This window comes from Electrona antarctica, assembly GCF_951216825.1.
Source record: "Electrona antarctica genome assembly, chromosome: 11".
Classification (NCBI taxonomy): domain Eukaryota; kingdom Metazoa; phylum Chordata; class Actinopteri; order Myctophiformes; family Myctophidae; genus Electrona; species Electrona antarctica.
Genome location: NC_136792.1, coordinates 7,218,622 through 7,225,826, shown reverse-complemented (window position 1 = coordinate 7,225,826; position 7,205 = coordinate 7,218,622).

The window sequence follows — 7,205 nt, the reverse complement described above, 5'->3', positions numbered from 1 at the left end:
GTGTGTGTGTGTGTGTGAGTGAGAGTCAGAGAGACAGTTTGACAGCATTGATTGACAGTTTGCATAATTACAAGTACATTTCAAGCACAACTCAATACAAAAACTGTTAACAGTGAGTGGACGACCCAATGAAGCATTACACTTGTTTACAAGAGGGTCCACCTTGTTCAATTCATCATAAAATGTATAGACGTACAAATATACACTTCTATATAGCCAAAGAACAGGAAATCATCATAAAGGAGGTAAAAGGGGAAAAGAAAACATATACAGTGAGCGGAAAAAGGGGTGGGGGGGATTCAGATTTTACGGATTGCAGCCGTATAGCCCTTTGAGATCGGTTTTGAAGGAGTCAAGGGATTCTCATGTCTTAATGACTATTGTCAGAGAGAGGCAGAGGATAGTGAGGGTCCAATCCAATCAAACCAAACCACCATAGTCTTGTCCTGTAGCCCCCCCCCATAATAATAATTTGAGGGGGGTTTGTGTGTGCGTGCGTGTGTGTGTGCATGCGTGCGTGCATGCGTGCACACTCGAGTGTGTGCGTGGTTGGAGTGTGTGTGTGTGTGTGTGTGTGTGTGTGTGTGGGGGGGGGGGTTGGTCTTTAGCATCATTCAAAGGACATTTCCCAACTATCGCTCAAAATGACAGGGAGAGTCGTGGGGGTGGAGGGGCGACCCCCGGAACAATCACACTCATTCACACCTCTTCTCTTGTGATCCCTCCATGCCACCCCAACACCCACGTGTGCACCCACTCATGCACACACGCACGCACACACACACACGCACGCACACACACACACACACACACACGCGTGCACACACACACACGGTCGTCAATTAATCGCTGTGAAAACATGTCGGATTGAATCTTTTCAAGCAGATCCAGGGCCAGGTTTTTCTGTTAGTCCACTCCTTGTCAACATCCATTACAACTGGCCCTGTAACGCACAGCCCGCCCCCCCCTACACCCCTACACCCCCCTCCCAACCACCACCCCCCCGGGCCATCTTCGCAGGAATATGGAGCGAAGGAGGAGGAGGAGGAGTATGGTCGGGGGAGGAGGGGGGGGGGCATAAAGAGAGAGGAGGGGAGGGTGGAGGACAAAATCTGATCCCACTGTCTTCAACTTTAATCAACTGTACGCCAGACCACGCTTCAGCCTTCTCTCTCTCTCTCTCTCTCTCTCTCTCTTTCCCTCTCTCTCTCTCTCTCTCTCTCTAATAATGGGCTGTTTGGAATGCAGGAAGCAAGCTCCACATCAATCATTCGCCACCCCCCCACCACCACCACCACCACCACCGCCGCCGCCGCCCGCTCAACCCCCCCACCCCTCCCATCTCGTCCTGCCGCTGTAATAAATATGCAAATGAGCGCGAGCCAGTCGCTGGTAATTTCAAGCTCGGCTCACTAGTGTTAAAAAAGGACACAAATGTATTAATTGCCGGCGGGCCGGAGGAATCCCATTTACTGTGGGCATTGATTACAAAAGCTGTGTGAGGGAGCTTTTTCTCTTCTCCTTCTTTTTTTTTCTTTTTCATTTTTGCTTTCTTTTTTTAGGGTGGGGCGGGGGGGGCTGCAAGGGATGAGGTGGTGAGGGCAGGTTGAGGGTATAGGGTTGTATATGCGTGCGTGTGTGTGTGCATGTTTGTGCATGCGATACGCGTGTGTGTGTGTGTGTGTGTAAATGGTAAATGGTGCATTTATATAGCGCCTTTATCCAAGGCGCTTTACATAGATTGTGCATTACATTCACACACACACGCACGCGCGCGCACGCACGCACGCACGCACGCACGCACGCACGCACGCACGCACGCACGCACGCACGCACGCACGCACGCACGCACACACACACACACACACACATACACACATTCATACAACGGCGGCGGAAACCATGCAAGGCACCAACCTGCACATCAGGAGCAATTAGGGGTTCAGTGTCTTGCTCAAGGACACTTCGACACCAACTCGTGGGAGAGCCCGGACTCGAGCTGGCAGCCCTGTGGTTACCATCCGGCCATTCAGCCCCTGAGCCACCGCCGCCGCCCGCCGTGTGTGTGTGTGTGTGTGTGTGTGTGTGTGTGTGTGTGTGTGTGTGTGTGTGTGTGTGTGTGTGTGTGTGTGTGTGTGTGTGTGTGTGTGTGTGTAGAACTTGCCGATTGATCCAGTGACCATCCAGGGTGGTTTCAGAGCACAGGTAAAGGACATTATGATCACGGCCCGGCTCAACTAATGCACGTATGCAGGTGTGCAAGTGGCAAATAAGTGAGTACGACTGTACGTTTGGATGTTTGAGAACACACTCACAGTCACAAACACGTGCACACACACACACACACACACACACACACACACACACACACACACACACACACACACACATCACACACACACGTAAACACGGGGACCCTGCATGGTTCCTGCACAGCTGGCTCTGCTAATGTGAGATTATGTTGCATGGAGACCCAATTATACACCATTGATCCCAAACACCTCCTACTATGGCTCTGAGAGCAGCTCTGTGTGCGTGCGTGCGTGCGTGCGTGCTTGCGTGCGTGCCTGTGTGTGTGTGCTGGGTGCTACCTGGTGTTGATCCAAAGGGACAGACCACATGCACACACATGTTAATTCACATGGGACACATGTAGCTCAAGGTTAAGGTGAACCCTTCTGTATAGCTGCGATACAGCTTGTTACTGCTCGCTGTGTGTGTGTGTGTGTGTGTGTGTGTGTGTGTGTGTGTGTGTGTGTGTGTGTGTGTGTGTGTGTGTGTGTGCGTGCACGTGCGCGCGCGTGTAGACGTCTGTCTGGATGCAATACCTTCCTCCACTTCAAATCTGTTCAAGGACAGAATGGACATTATGTTCATCTCATACACACAGGCATATGACGCATGCACACCGTGTGCGTGCCGTGCGTGAGCAAGCACACTTAGACGCACGCACGCACACACACACAAGCACGCACACTTGTGCGCGTACACGCGCACAGACACACACACACACACACACACACAGGCAGCAAGTCCTCAACCAGCCTGCTCCAATAAGCCACTGTACTCTGTTCTGAATCAGTAATTAATCCTAATTTGCTTTGTCTTTCAGGCGGCCATTTCTGCTGGGGTCTGCCAAGCCTCCAACAATGACAATATAGCCCAGAGTACAATGTAAACAATGGACAAAGACACGCGCTTAACAGCCATTCTAACACTGTGTGTGTGTGTGTGTGTCTGTATGTATATTTGTGTATAGGGGCGCATGCCATGCTTGTTGTGTTGTGTGTGTGAGGGTGTACGTTTGTGTGTGAGTGTGCACAGTAAAATCCGCCGTGTTAATTTAGGCCTGTGAATATACAAATGTAACCCCACATGATTGACCCTTACGGGGTTACAATATGTATACTCTGAGAGGTTCAATGGGCTAAATTACAACCCAGGGTTTTTATACTGTGCAGTGTGTTTGTGTGGTGGGGTGGTTTATATAATTGGAAGGAATGTTTTCACATCTCCGCTTCAATGTGTATTATCCTGTTTGTTTAACTACGACCGCACTGTGTTTTTGTTTATGGCTGTGAGTGACTTAGCCACAAACACCCCGAGTACGGGGAATGAATCTTGGATTACTGCTACAGCGATGCTGGGGCGACCTCATTCAAGAGTTGAAGACATACAATATACCACAATAATAATAAAAAAAAATGAATCGCCACGGGACCAAGATGGCTGCTGTCCAAGGAATCCCATCTCCCCATAAATTACGGCCGTAAACTTTTCCTACCACGCAGCCTAATTAATTCCTGTAGCGCGACACAAAAGGAAATGCCGGGTGACAAATGGGCGCAGGAGTTGAAAGCTGCCAGGTCTGCAAAACATTTTCCACTCCAATTTATAAGCAATTTTGCCGTAAATCATCAGCCAGAACTGGCTACTTTGGGAAGCGAGAGAGACGATATGGTTGGGGGAGGGATGGAAAGATAGAGAAAACTGCGGTGATTCATGCCTTTTTTATATTCTAATCGGGGGGAATACGTGCATGCGTGCGCAAATATGATCAATATTGCTACTTGCTAATTGCTATAACATAACCCATTCTGACCTGAGATCAGATTCTAAAAATGTCTTCTACATCTTGACAGTTTTCTGTAAAAAACTATGTTTCTATGTCAGTCGTTCTTCGATTTTTCAAAAAATAGCAGACCTACAAGCTCATAGCGCGCCACTCGGTGGCGCGCTATGAGCTTGTAGATCTGCTATTTTTCAATAGCTAAAGCATAACATAATGCTAACACCAAAAGGGGTTCCCGCCCAAAATGGGATAAAGTCAGTACATTTTAGAATTGTTTGATGTGCTGTGAATAGTGCGATCAGTAGCATTTACCCTACCCTTCCCAGAACTCGGTTGGCTATATAATATAGCCCTATGACAATATCAATTTAATATAGCCATTAAAAGCACAGACTGCACGCTGAGCACCAGTGGCTGCACAACAGTTAACAATATGATGCCGTTGATAACACGGACCTGTTCCTCTCTGACATAAGGCTTTTTATGTTAACCACTCATCATAAGCCCCATACTTTGTATGGCGAATAGCAAAAAAATGCTGATCTACAAGCTCAAAATGCCTTGCATCACGGCATATATGCACAGTAGTGAGATCTAGTAGTGAGATTTAAAACGGAATTGACATTATTGTAATTGTTTTGAAATGCTTTGAAAAAATAAAAATAAATAAAAAAATCCTATAATGTCCAAAAACGGGGGATGCCAGGTTGGAAGTGGTGTTAAGGATCCTATAATGTCCAAAACGGGGGATGCCAGGTTGGAAGTGGTGTTAAGGAACACATAAGCTGTACCTTTAGCGGCAGTGATTGAGGGCAGCCCCTAATGCCAACAGAAAGCTCACTTTGGCCGTGCATTGATCGCGGCTCTGCGCTGATTAAGGCCAATGCAAATAACGACGCGGTGATGGACAGTGGCTGGACTGCCTTAGCCCAACGTTGAGGAATTAGCCTCCACGCCGCTTACCACACACAGGCCCTCTGTCAATGTCTGGGGACTCTGGGCCAATTTGAATGTGACTGAGGCACTCAGTGGCCGTGACAGTGACAGAAGAGACCCGTTCAAAGCCATGGCTCAATGACTCATTACAGAGGCTGTGTTTACTGCGTTTGATACAGGACGAGGCTCTCAAAATACTAATTGGAGTGTAAATGTGTCCTTTTCTCTTTCATCTGTTTGGTTTTGTTCTTATCTTGTCCTCAAAATGGCCATGGAACAAGGCATCCATTAATCTCCATTTTTAGTTCACTGCGGAGTTTTGTAAAAAAGTACCACAAGTTTAAGCAATTAAAAGCTATCGAGGGATCACGGGAAGATTATCCTGCAGAGGGAAATGTATTTTGTTCCCTTATACTGGCAGCAGACCTCATGGTGGACATTGGCCAGTGGACATTCTACTGCCCACCTCCCCTGCCATCCCTATAAGAGCTCTGTATGTCCAGATCCTCCCCTGCCATCCCTATAAGAGCTCTGTATGTCGTGTATTCAGATGTATTGAGAATGTGTCTCCATTTGAGACACATACCCAATAAATCTGGATGACAGTTCACACCTGGCATCAAACATAGTAGGTCTCAAGTGTTTTATAGTCGTCGGTCACAAGGTCAACAACACTTCAAGAACAAAAGCTTAACAAAGAAAATAAAAAGTGCACATTTTGAAATAAATAGGCAGACAAAAGGCTAAAGCAAATGCATTTAGTAAAAGTGCTCTTAAGGTCTCTGCCAAGTCAGGTAAGCCATTGTTGCTTCCTGGTGGCACTATAATTAGCCAATGTGAAAAGGGTGGCATTTCTTCCTCTGCCTTTCATGGCGGACACACTCTGATTTGAGGTATTTTGTTCAAAAGATGTATTTTGTAAAAATCTGCCTGCTAGTGGCACTATAACAGGCCAATGTGAAAAGGGTGGCATTTCTTCCTCTGCAGCCTATAGTGGAAATGTGTGTGCAAACTGCAAAGTTTCATGGCAATCACACTGCTTTCATGATTTGAGGCATTTTGTTCAAAACACACCAGGACGTCCTGCAAACTTTGCAAGCCAATCGGGATGGAATATGGAAAGATGATCACATGACTTAACCTCTTGAACTTTAGCATTCCCATTCAGGGATACACATTTTGTGAAAATAGAAGAAGATTTAGAAGATTTTGGGCAGAGATATTTAGTGTAGGGCGAAAAACAGGATATGGCCCAGTGCACAGCCCTTGGGAATCTGGTCAACTATAGGGTTTAAGTGGTTAAGTAAACAGAACTGTATGTATTTTAATTCACACTATCCTACATTATGCAGTGCAGCATGTCCTGGTTAGATACATAAAAGGGTATCTTTGAAAAACAAAGAAGGGTCCCGCACACTGTCAGAAAACTTGCCAGAAATGTTGCTCTTTATTCAACGTTTCGGTCTATTCGACCTTCATCAGGATAGACAATACAGGACACAATAACCACCAAACATTTATAGACCACACCCCCAGTAAGAAGGTCATGGAGATGCAGGTCATTGGCTGCACAGATAACCAGAACCCTTAAGACACTCCCCTCAAAACCATATTGAACCCACCCTAAATAGAGAAAAAAGGTGTATGCAATCCCATAAAACAAAATACAACAATTTATCAGGGTCAGGGCATCACTAAAGAACAAAGGCTCATATGACAGTGTAAGTCATCCAGGTCTTCAATATCTAAAAGACAAGAAAAGTCATATTAGTGGACCCAAAAACCCCAAAAACACACAGTGAGAATACAATATTATAGATATATATGGTTAGATACATACCTACAGCCCAGTGCCCGGTATATTACTAGGTTAGATACATACCTACAGCCCAGTGCCCGGTATTACTAGGTTAGATACATACCTACAGCCCAGTGCCCGGTATTGCATGTTCCGCATGAGGCAGACCTCAGTGTCTCCTCTGAAAGGTGAGTGAGGTGAGCCACTTGATGTTAATCACGGAATGTGGAGGAGAAAGCATCCGTTTCCAGATAAGAGCATGGTGGAGTGGTCGTACACCCAGATTATGCCCAGACATAACACAACACCTGTAATTGAAATAAACAATAAGCAAACAGGGGAGGTCACGCCAAACAACACATTACCCTTGAATCGCATGTAATCTCAGCTGGAGTGAGG